Source organism: Camelus dromedarius, chromosome 7 (assembly GCF_036321535.1).
Source record: "Camelus dromedarius isolate mCamDro1 chromosome 7, mCamDro1.pat, whole genome shotgun sequence".
Taxonomy (NCBI): domain Eukaryota; kingdom Metazoa; phylum Chordata; class Mammalia; order Artiodactyla; family Camelidae; genus Camelus; species Camelus dromedarius.
This window is the reverse complement of record NC_087442.1, coordinates 72,660,336-72,672,406: the sequence shown is the minus strand read 5'-3', so window position 1 is coordinate 72,672,406 and position 12,071 is coordinate 72,660,336. Positions and strand designations below refer to the sequence as shown.

The following is a 12,071-nucleotide window of genomic DNA, read 5'->3' as shown; positions in this document are numbered from 1 at the left end:
GATACCATCAATTTTATAGAACAGAATTCAGGCTGCTATGGTTAAAACTGCAAGCAGTTTCATTTTCTTTGGTCATGTATACAATTTTTCTTACTTCATTTGCAACTTTTCTTTTTCAAAGTCATATCTTTCATGATTAAATTTATAAACAAATTGGGACAAAACATATCTTTAATATAATAAATTATTTTGAAGCTACTTTATTTCCCTCTTTCTCAAATAGGACATCTTATATAACAATAACAAAAACATCACAAAGTTTGAATTCTCAAGCTTTGTACTGGTGGTGATTTCATTGCACAGCTGCAAATTTAGAGGGAAAACTTATTATTATACTAAAATATAAATACCAGTGGGATAATCAACCTAAAAATATTTTCAGATTCCATTTCTAATGCCTGTTGAACATTTATTCCTAGAGGCTCTCCTGGCCTTTCAAATTCACTCTAATATCTCATTTTTCATCTTAACTTCATTCATTACCCAGTAAACTTCAAGCTACTTACGGGAAAAGTCTATGCCCTATTAATTTTTTATCCATGGTGTCTAACTAGCACATAGTAAGGGCTCAATAAACATCATTGAATGAATAAACCTGCCTCTACTCCTGGGTTACTAAATTAAGTTTAATATAGTAACGTTCTCTCAGGCTTCAAAACTCTGTATAATCTTTGCCTCCTAAATTCAGTCAATTCCTAAATTATATAGATTCCAAATGAGCAATATCTTTCAAATATAACATTTTATCCATTCACTCTGCTAGTTCACTAGTTCAAGGTTTTATGGCTTCTCTTATACTAAAGCATTAGTTTTATGTTTTCCCCATTTTCCATCTCTCTCTTTCTCAATCTCTTCTAAACACTTTGGCTAGATAAAGTATTCCATAAGCACAGATTTTACATATCACTTCTTTACACTTTTAAACCTCTTTAGTCTTTATAGAATAAAGTTCAACTCACTTTGCATTCAGAGATCTCTGTAATGTGGTCTCAATGTCTCTCTCTCTTTTTTTTTTTTTTTTTTGGTCAGGGAGGTAATTAGGTTTACTTATTTATTTATTCTTAGAGGAAGTACTGGGGATTGAACCCAGGACCTCATGAATGCTAATAAACATGTGCTCTACCACTTGAGCTATACCCTCCCCCCTCAACCTCTTTTTCAATTAGGGACCTAGAGATTGTTTATTATTCTTTACATCTCTCTGCAATTGTATAGGACTCATGTGGTTTAGGGAACAGGAAAATGACCTTCCTCAACCTTAAAGGTGACTTTGATTTTTTTTAACATAACTTGGGTTAATCTCAATTTACCTAGTAACAGGTCCTGACATATTATTCTTATCTTCTGAAATAAATATATTAGAAGTCATTCCTTAAAGAGAAGAAAACCTGAGTTTCACTATGATTGAGAATTTGCTGGTATGATATAATCACCTTTGCATTAGGTCTCTTCAGTTCTTTGGGAAAAGTGCAGCTCCACTATCAGTTAAAGTTGCCTCATCCAAGTCATTCACATCTTGGAGGTTTATATGACTTATATTTCTTGAACTGTCCTTCACCTGATTTCAAATTCAATGCCTTCATCAAATCCTTTCTTTCTGTCAACTTCTGCAGATCCTCAAAGATGTACAAGACCTCTGCTGTAGCAACACAGTGTTTCATGGAATCCTATGCCGATTGTGTCTATGAATCCACGGCACAAGGTATCTCTAATTTTTCAAATATAATAGTATGTTATGTTTGAGAAACATGGTGATTCTTTATGGAAACAACACTATGACAATTTGAGTTTTTTTCACACATAGCAAAATAACAGGGACATGTAGATGTGCATGGCGAAGCTTATAACTTTTATACATTTATCTCTTTCAATGTTTATCATTTCCAATTCTTTTCCTAAACTCAAAGACTTTCAGGTCTCATACAGTTATCTACTTCCTTGAGAGACCTTTTCACTTCACTAAACAATATGGGGAAGATGATATGATGATGCACCATGAGTTAATCAGTAAGATCAGGAAAAGTGATACTAGCTAAGAAATAGTTTAGTCACAACTACTTCATTGCAAATTCATTATAGCAGGGCTTTCTATTCAGCTGTCAGATTCTTAGTAAAATTTTATAAGTTATCATAGTAAATATTTGGGTAGTGGTAGTTCAGATAGTGAGTTATTTCAAGCTGCATGTTTCTTCACCCTTCATTCAACATGTTCTTAACTGTGTCCTCCTTGTGGAGACTCTGTTCCAGGAGTTTCCTTCTCATTGTGTTTCATATGTCCAAAAGTCACTTGATTTGTATGGTCATGTGCCATTTGCTGTATTGAATTTCTTTGTTTCCTCCAGTTTAAAGAGAACACTTTTCTTTGAATTTTCCTGATGCACCAATTCATTCATTCATTTAACAAATATTATCGTATGTTATAACTAACCATGACCAATTTCAGACTATCAACATAATGTCACTGAACACAGAATTGTGAAGACATAAGCATAATTCAGCTCCAGGAATACCATGGAATTCACCAAATACTACAAATCAGAGCTGTCTATTTCTCCAGGAAGCCAGTTTACAAACAAACCTATATATAAATAGGATTTGTAAGTAAGAAGGCTTTGAAATGGTAGTCTGTCTGCTGTGTTGGAAAAATAATGAGAATGACATTACAGGAGAAGCAAAGAAAGACCCAGCAGAGGTTTGAAGTTAAGGTTAGAAATTTAAAAGGGGGCTTCATCTAAGACCTTGTACATCATAGGAAAATTTTTCTTTTTACTCTGAGTGACTAGGGAAGCCGTTGCATGATTTCAACCAGAGAAGTGACCTGCTTTGGCTACTGTGTGAGAAAATAGATTGACACGGAGCAAAAGCAGAAGCAAGGGGAATCCAGTAAGTAGGACAAGGATTCAGGCAAGGTATCACAGTGGCTCAGACCAAGCTGGCAGGAGTGCAGATATAAGAACTGGCCTGTTTTTACAATATTTTTTGAAGGTAGAATTGGCAGAATTTGTTGATGGTTTGTTTGTGGCAAATGGAGAAAAGAAGAAGGATAAAAGATGGCTCCAAAGGGTTGGGGATGAGCAATTCAAGGAATGAGATAGGAAAGATTTTAGGAACAATATATATTGTGGGGATGGTGGGGACATTAGGATTGTTGGGAGCACATTTCAGACATGTTAAGTTATGCAGAAGCCTGACTGGATTCAGTTTGAGTGAGAATTGCAGAAGAAAAAAATTGTAACAGCACGTATAGTTAACTATAGTGTGGAAGCCAGTATGGTTTGGGAATTGTATAGTTTGCTTATGAGCAATAGTGAGGAACTCCTTCATTTAATGGTCATAAATTTAAGTGAAGCCAGTGAGATTCTTTGTTTTTCATCAGTTCAGTACAGTTGTGTGGAGGCAGGCAGAAAGCAGTGGGATATAATAACAGTAGGAGAAAAATTCCTGTGTAAATATTGTAAAATTTGAAGTTTATTCTTCAATCAATAACCATGTCCAGAAGAGATTTTCAAGAGGAGGGATGGCTCATTTAGAGGTGGCTATGATATGTAGAGTCTTCCTAAAATAGAGGTCAGTGTGAATGTTTTGATCACAAGGAAAAATAATTGTATTGATCATGGGAGTTTTTCTTTTTAACCAGTAGTAGCTATTTTGTCCCTGAGGTGTTCTAAGCAGTCTCTTTCTCCTGCTTTTGGATTTGCACAGAAATTGTTTTCTTTTTGTCTGGTTTTATCTCAGATCATTACTTTTAGTTTACATTTCATAAAACCATAGAATGGTTTAACATAGTGTAATGCATTTCAATGGTGCTATGATTCAGTGACAGTATTTTGTTCTTATAGCTCTGCGTTACATCCCATTGATATAGGCTTAACCTAAAATAATGTTTGCACAAGCAGAGGATTGTGACTTCAAATCTTATTCACTACCACTCAAAAAAGAAAATTTCTGATTTTACTTAAAGAAATACTATGTGTTAAAATACAAAATACGTATTCATTTTCATCACAAATGGCTGAGAATACATCAATTTTAGCTTACCGAGGCCTTATAATATTGTATTATTTAAAATTCAGAAGTACCACTTCAAATAAGCACAATTAACAAGGGCATTTGAACTAAGCAGTAGTTCCAGACAATGCTTCACAAGCAATTATTTAAGACAAACCAATTAACCAATTATTCTTTCTTTGTCTCATATGAGTGGACCAAAGACAGCAGGCTCTCAGAAATCAATTTACAACTATTTTATTTTTTAATTAGAACAATTCACCATTTAACAAGTGATGGGGTTTCCTTTTTGTAGTGATTATTTACTCTTTACTCAGAAGGACACTTAATTACTCTTGAGGCTTAAATCATTAAAAAAAACTTCAGAGGTTGAAAATGCTCCGCTTTTATTTACCTATATGTTTAAACAATTTTTCAGAACCTGCTCTGTTCAAATATTGATGGTGTCCCACATTAAAATTAGATTGCTCTCAAAATATATTAAAATTTGGTAGGAGAGAAATGCACTAAAAAAGCAATCCAAGGGAGGAAACCATGCAGCAAGGGGAGTGTGGATGAGGTTCAGGATTGGAATGTTAGTGTTGAGTCAGTGCGGTTGTTTTTCTTAAAATCTGTCACATCAGCATGCTTATGTTAGAAGAATTTATTCCAAGCGCATAGATATCATCGATATATCTTCTTTCAGTGTTATATATTTATTATCAATTATAAATTACACCATTTTGGACCCCACATAATTTAATTTCAATGAAATCTGAACAGTAGAAATATCCTTAGGGGTAAAACAGTAATAAAGTTCAAGGCAATTCACCAGAATCTACCTGTCCTTTTGTTGATAAATGTAAGTTGATATAGTCTCAATAAATCGAGGTCTCTGGAAATTGGATTTTTTTCTAAATAATATTTATGTAAACATTACGCTTCAACCCGATACCATTGTTTTTGGCCTTTCCCTGTTCTGGTCTACTACCTGATGCAAAAGCGATTGTCCTTAAATTCAAATCTGATCCTATCAACCTTCACCAATTTTCCAAGAAAAGTTCCAAGCTTGTTAGGGTATCCTGCCCGGCCTTACCCCATCACCCTTAATACTACTACTGCCACTACTACTGCAATATACACACAAACATACATTTATTAATAATTAGATATCTACTCTTATAAATCTTTCCTGACCTCTCAGTTTGGGTTGGACTCTACATTCCAAATGTGTTTTCATTGTACCCTGTTCATCAACTTTTTTCATTATATGGGAAATGCTCTTTTATGCACCTCTTTTCTTTAGTAGATTTTTTTTAGTGATTTTTGTGATAAGTGTGATGATTAATGTTATGAGTCAACTTATCTGGGCCAAAGTGCCCAGATATTTGGCCACAATGATTCTGGGTATTTATGTGAAGATGTTTTTTGGTTGAGATTAACATTTTAATCGGTGGACTTGGAGTAAAGCAGATTACTTGCCATAATGTGGGTGGGCCTTATTCAATCAGTTGAAGGCCTTAATAGAACAAAGGCTGACCTCTTGTGAGCAAGAGAGAATTCTGCCAGTAGGCTGCTTTTGGACTCAAACTACAACTCTTCCCTAGGTCTCCAGCTTGCCAAAATACCCCACAAATGTTGGATTTACAAAGCATCCATGATCATGTAAACCAGTTCCTGAATCTCTCTCTTTCTCTCTCTCTCTCTACACACACACACACACACACACACACAGAGAGAGAGAGAGAGAGAGAGAGAGAGAGGTCCTGTTGGTTCTGTTTCTCTGGAGAACACTGAGTAGTATAATCAGATTGTATGTCTTGTTCATTTTTGTTTTGACATTGTTTCACAGTATGTGGAACAAAATAAGTATTTATTATTGTTTGAGTAAAAGAATGAATATACTAACACATTTCAGATACTATGTAATAACAAATTTAAAAATAAATCAGACTCATATATTCCTTCAAAAAGTCTATTACCTATTGTGAGAGATAAAACTTGTACATAAATGTTAGTAATACGAGGTAGAATGAAGTGTTGCAAGGAGAGACTAATAATTGACCATTGACAGTGATCACGGGAGTGTCAACATGCTTGGAGAAAGACTGCCTCTGTAGAAGCTTAGAGCACTTTTACAGCACTAATCAAGAGGGAGCTGTTATGCTTAGAGTAGAATCACTTCTTTGAACCACTCCATTTCTGGATGTCTAGAGAATCCCTGCATAGCAAGAGTAAGACTCTTCTTCTGCAGCTATGATTCATCCATCAGAAAAGTCAGATGTGAGTCTCAGAATTATATACCCTGGGACCCCTCAACTCTTCCCTCTCTCAACACTCGCAGCCTTACCAAAACTGTCTTCCTTGAGACTGTTGGAATTTTCTCCTAATATCCTCTGTCCCTTTTCATTTTATATGCCCAAAAGCTAGGACTCTTACTATCCCACATTCCTTAGGCTGTAATCTCCATTTAGGCTCTATATTTTGCTTTTATTTATTCCAATACTATTTCTCCCATCTCCTGAGAATCTTCCATTGATCCTTCTGTAACTTGTCTAAGTCAACATCAAAATTCTCTATTTTATTTTATTTAATTTATATATTTTTAATGAAGTATAGTCAGTTTACAATGTTGTGTCAATTTCTGATGTACAGCATAAGGCTTCAATCATACATGAACATACATCTATTCATTTTCACATTCTTTTTCACCACAGGTTACTACAAGATATCAAATATAGTTCCCTGTGCTATACAGTATGAACTTGTGGTTTATCTATTTTATGTATATTAGTTAGTTCTGCAAATCTCAAACTTCCAATTTATCCTTTCCCACACCTTTCCCCCACTAGTAACCATGTTTGTTTTCTGTCTGTGAGTCTATTTCTGTTTTGTAAGGTAAGTTCATTTGGCTTTTTCTAATCATTTATCACATATAAGTGATATCATATGGTATTTTTCTTTCTCTTTCTGGCTTACTTCACTTAGAATGACAATCTCCAGGCCCACCCATGCTGCTGCAAATGACATTATTTTATTCTTTTTTATGGCTGTGTAGTATTCCATTGTTTAGATATACCACAGCTTCTTTATCCAGTCATCTGTTGATAGGCATTTAGGTTGTTTCCATGTCTTGGCTGTTGTAAATGGTGCTGCTATGAACATTGGGGTGCATGTATCTTTTTGAATTAAGGCTCCCTCTGGATAAATGCTGAGGGGTGGGATTTCTGGATCATATGATAAGTCTATTTGTAGTCTTTTGAGGAGTCTCCATACTGTTTTCCATAATGGCTGCACCAAACTACATTCCCACCAACAGTGTAGAAGGGTTCTCTTTTCTCTACAGCCTCTCCAGCATTTATCACTCATGGACTTTTGAATGATGGCCATTCTGACTGGCGTGAGGTGATACCTTATTGTAGTTTTGATGGGCATTTCTCTGATAATGAGTGATATTGAGCATTTTTTCATGTGCCTATTGGCCATTCGTATGTCTTCATTGGAGAATAACTTGTTTAGGTCTTTTGCCCATTTTTTGGATTGGGTTGTTTGTTTTTTCTTGTTAAGTTGTATGCACTGTTTATATATTCTGGAAATTAAGCCCTTGTCAGTCTCATCTTTTGCAAATATTTTCTCCCATTCCATAGGTTGTCTTTCTGTTTTACTCATGGTTTCCTTTGCTGTGCAAAAACTTATAAGTTTAATTAGGTCCCATTTGTTTATTTTTGCTTTTATTTCTATTGCCTGGGTAGATTGCCCTAGGAGAATATTGCTAAGATTTAGATCAGATAATGTTTTGCCTATGTTTTCTTCTAAGAGGTTTATAGTGTCATGTCTTATGTTTAAGTCTTTAAGCCATTTTGAGTTTATTTTTGTGTATGGTATGAGAGAGTATTCTAAATTCATTGATTCACATCCAGCTGTCCAGTATTCTCAACACCATTTGCTGATGATACTGTCTTTACTCCATTGTATGTTCTTGCCTCCTGATTAATTGACCAAAAGTTTGTAGATTTATTTCTGGGCTCTCTATTCTGTTCCATTGATCCATATGTCTTTACCCTGAATGTCCCTTCACCTTCCTGATGTAAGGAAAACTCTGTGCTTTCCAGTGTTTCTTTTCCCTGAGTCATTTGTTTAAATGGAATAATTTGCAACCTGACACACCTTGATTTGCAATATGACAGTTTCCTTGCTTCTAGATGCTGAACTCTAACCTAAGGATGCATACTGTAATTTTTTCAATTGCAGTACACACTTTAAAGTAACAATGTCTGTATTACTAGGCTAGCATGTGTTATGGTAACAAACAACCCCCAAATATCAGTGGCTTAATATAATAAAGATTTATTTCTTTCACATTCTACTTATCCATTAAGAGTTAGCTAAAGACTCTGCTCTATGTCATCCTCACACAGGAATGCAGGATAATGGAGAATCCATCATCTGTAATGTTATCAGTTGTTTAGGAAATGAAAAAGGAACATGGTGGAGAATACCCAGGCACTTAAAATCTTTCTCTGTGGTGTAGTGACCCACAGCAATCCCACACACAGTTCATGGGCCAGAGAAAGTCACAAAGCCATATCTAATTTCAGGGGAAATAGGAAATGAAATCCATGGATCAGAGAAATGGAAACCAGGAATATGCCTGAAAAACATCAATACCTACTACAGTCCTTAAACCAGGATAGATAGTACCATGGGAAACAAGATGAAGATTAACAGTACTCTCTTTAATCTCAACTTCTACTGAGAATTCCTTTTGGAAAATATTTTGATGATGAATTCTATCCCCCAAATTATTTATAAAACCAAAAGATAAAATCATAAAGGAAGAACAGGCATTTCATCCTACTGATCTGTGAAGTAGTCAAATTTGCCACTCAAGGGAATGGTTTTATGTTTAAAACTATGTTTATGTTATGTGACCATTAGCAAAGGCTAAAAATCTATCTCTTTGAAGAAAAGTAACTTAAACCCACAGGTCATTCATTGAAAAATGGATTTTTCCAGTTTACATTTTTAAAGAATTTTTATTTGCTCCTTTTTTCTACCCTCTGAAAAGACATTATTATTTTAATGCTTATATCCAGCATATAATATACATTAAACAGGCAGCTTCCTCTGTTTCAGTTTTCATAGATACAAATCTCAAAATATTTATATGCTAAATTTATTTCTACATAAATAAAATCTAGAAGATCTTTTTGGAATAGATCTTAAGCAGTTCATTACAATTTTCTTTTCTTATTAATATATTTTTAAAGTCAATGAATACAAATAATTGTTTTCTAATAATATATAAACACTGGAAAAATACTGCCATCATGTCCTTGAATAAAAAACATTAAACATAATAAATACTATTCATCAAGTGCAGACTGGTTGTCACCTATTTTGAGCCTAATGGCCAAAAATGTAAGAAAGAAGAGAAGAATGGGCTTGTTCAATTATACCTTTGTCCATTTACTCTATTAAAAATTCACTAGTTCTACAAATATGTTTATTTTATAATTCTATAATTGGTGTTGAAGGCATCAACAAATTAGAGAAATATAAATAAGTAAATCATAAATTAAAAGGCAATGTGCACTACAGAAACAAATAAATTAATGAGAAGGAGTCAGGCAAGCCAGTGGAAGGGGCCCTGTTCAATGAGAGTCTGCAATTTTAATATGTTGTTGACTCAACTCTCTAATTGTTATGTTCTTTCCACTCTCAACATGCATTGTATCTATTTTTAAGTCATTGTGAAATTTTCATTTTTGAATTGTCTTGGCTTACCACAAAGTCTTACCAAAGTAAAGGGGAACTTTATCATAAAAGAAAAGGAAGAGAATAGCATTAATTTTAGAGCAGTCAACAAAAACTATTTATACCAGATTTACACAGTATACCGCTGTTGTAGTTTTAGTTGCTAAATAATTATGCTAAGCCTTGCAATTTCTTATTTGGCAAAATGCTACTAATGTCAGATTTTTTAAGAAGAAGAATACAGGAAACTTTTACTCGATTTATAAAATATCTAATATTTTGATAGAGGCCAGGACTTTTGCTAAATTATAAGCAAGGGACACTTTATCTTTAAAATCATAATTTAAGCAATTTTTAGGTACTGACTGCTGGTTCCATATTCTCGTTTCACATCTGTAGTGAATTCCCTGTTCAATTCCCTTCTCAACAATATGATTGTGAATCGAGTTTAAGCAAATAGTATTTAAGTGAATAGAGTTGAGTTATCACCATACTTCACAGATCACAGGCAAATTTCAAATTTGATGTTTGGAAAAACACAATCAGAGGAGAACTTTCCCCAAATTATTTTAAATAAGAATTCTGTCATATAAGAACTTTCTTTCTCTCTCTCTTTAAAGAATTTTTTTTTTTGAGCTTTAGCTCTCTGACTTCACCAACAACCATTTTTACGATTTTATTATTTTTTATAGTATAGTTTTCTTGTAAGCTTCAGAAATGACAAGTATTAAATTAAAACATCTTAATTCAATCTACCTTTTGCTCTTTCCTTAAAATGTATCTTCATTGATGAGTCATATTCTCCTATTCCTTTCAATCTATGAATCATTACGTCATTTCTATGGTATAATTATCTGTGCTGTCTTCATTTAGTTACTGGAAGAGACATCATATAAAGTTAGTGAATTTCTCTTGGAACTGATAACTTGGATTATGTCCATTTCTAATGTAATTTCTTGGATATTTTCTCTTATTATGTTATTACAATGAAAGAGAATGCATCAACTATTTTAACCCATCACCCAAAATAACTATAATTACAACTGCTTTTATTTACACAGTATCTTTAGGCTGAGCATTCACAGACACTTCAGAATTAGGTTTTAAACACCATGCATAGAAAAGATAATGTAGCAATAATAATGAGGGCAAATGTATTTTGTTGGGTTGAATTAATCTTTTTTTTTTTTTTTTTTAGTTACTGTTCCCAGAAGCTGGATAGTAAACATTAGCATAAGTTGTGGTTTGAAAAAAAACATCTAGTGTGTTTTCAGCTTCAGTTCAGATTCAAATTAAAAACGTAGACAATATCAACAAATTTTTTGAATTTCTTCCAAAGAGATGATATTCTTGATTATAAGCTTCAATGACTAAGGGGATCTACTTTGTCCTACTATTGTGTCCCCGTATCTTCTTAGAGTATAGTCTAATTAGATTTGTTTTGTGAATTAATTCTTAGTTAATGGATAACTAATTAAAGTAGATATAGATTGCCTTTATTTTAATGTGACATTGTTTTCATTTTTTATAAATGCAAACACATAGGCATTCAATAAACTTGTCCATAAAAATTCTTACCACAGTTTTGAAAACATTGTTCTTAAGATGTGATAATCTAATAAATTACTTTTTCTTCCTTATTGATAAGTACATGGACATGGAGTCAAGCATTCTAAGCGACAGAATAATAACTGGATAAGTTAAAGAAAAAATAAAGTCTGCTTTATTTATAAAATGTTTGCATTGTGAATGCTAGTGCAGAGCATAGGACTGGGAATCCAAGTTTTCCTCAGTCAAAATTCTGGTTCTATCACTAAATTGAAAGGGAACATGTATATATATTTAACTTGTTGGCACCTAGTTTCAATATCTCTAAAATGATAATAATAATGTACACATTAGAGAGCTAAAATGAGAGTACAGCATATTAGCATATTTTAAGGCCAGATTGAAGTGCAGGATGTACAAAAAAATGAGTCTAGAGAAGAATGCTAGATAAAGATCATAAAAGACCTATTTGCCAAGGTAGAAATATTGATTTTATTCTATTTTGTGGATGACCCACTGATGTGTATTAATAGTGAAACTATTGTGACCATTTAAATTTTTTGTAAATATCCTTTAACAATGGGTAGGAATGATCTAGAGGAAAAATCATGGAGGCTTGCTTCTCATGGCAATGAGAACAGAGAGAAAGATAGAGTTGGGAAGAACACAATACAGGAAGCAGTTTTAAATAGAGGTTGAGTGTACAGTCTTTGGAATTAAAACAGCTGGGATTATTTTCCAGCTTGGCAACCCAATACCTGTGGGTATCTGGGTGATTT

The 12,071-nt window shown here is 33.6% G+C and overlaps 1 non-coding gene across 1 annotated transcript; it reads right to left on the bottom strand.

The window, feature by feature from the left end:
• Positions 1-1,065: 1,065 nt before the first annotated feature.
• Positions 1,066-1,142, bottom strand: TRNAN-AUU (transfer RNA asparagine (anticodon AUU)). Its single transcript is given in 2 exon segments — positions 1,066-1,101; positions 1,105-1,142. It is a non-coding gene; the product is annotated as a tRNA-Asn (tRNA).
• Positions 1,143-12,071: the final 10,929 nt, after the last annotated feature.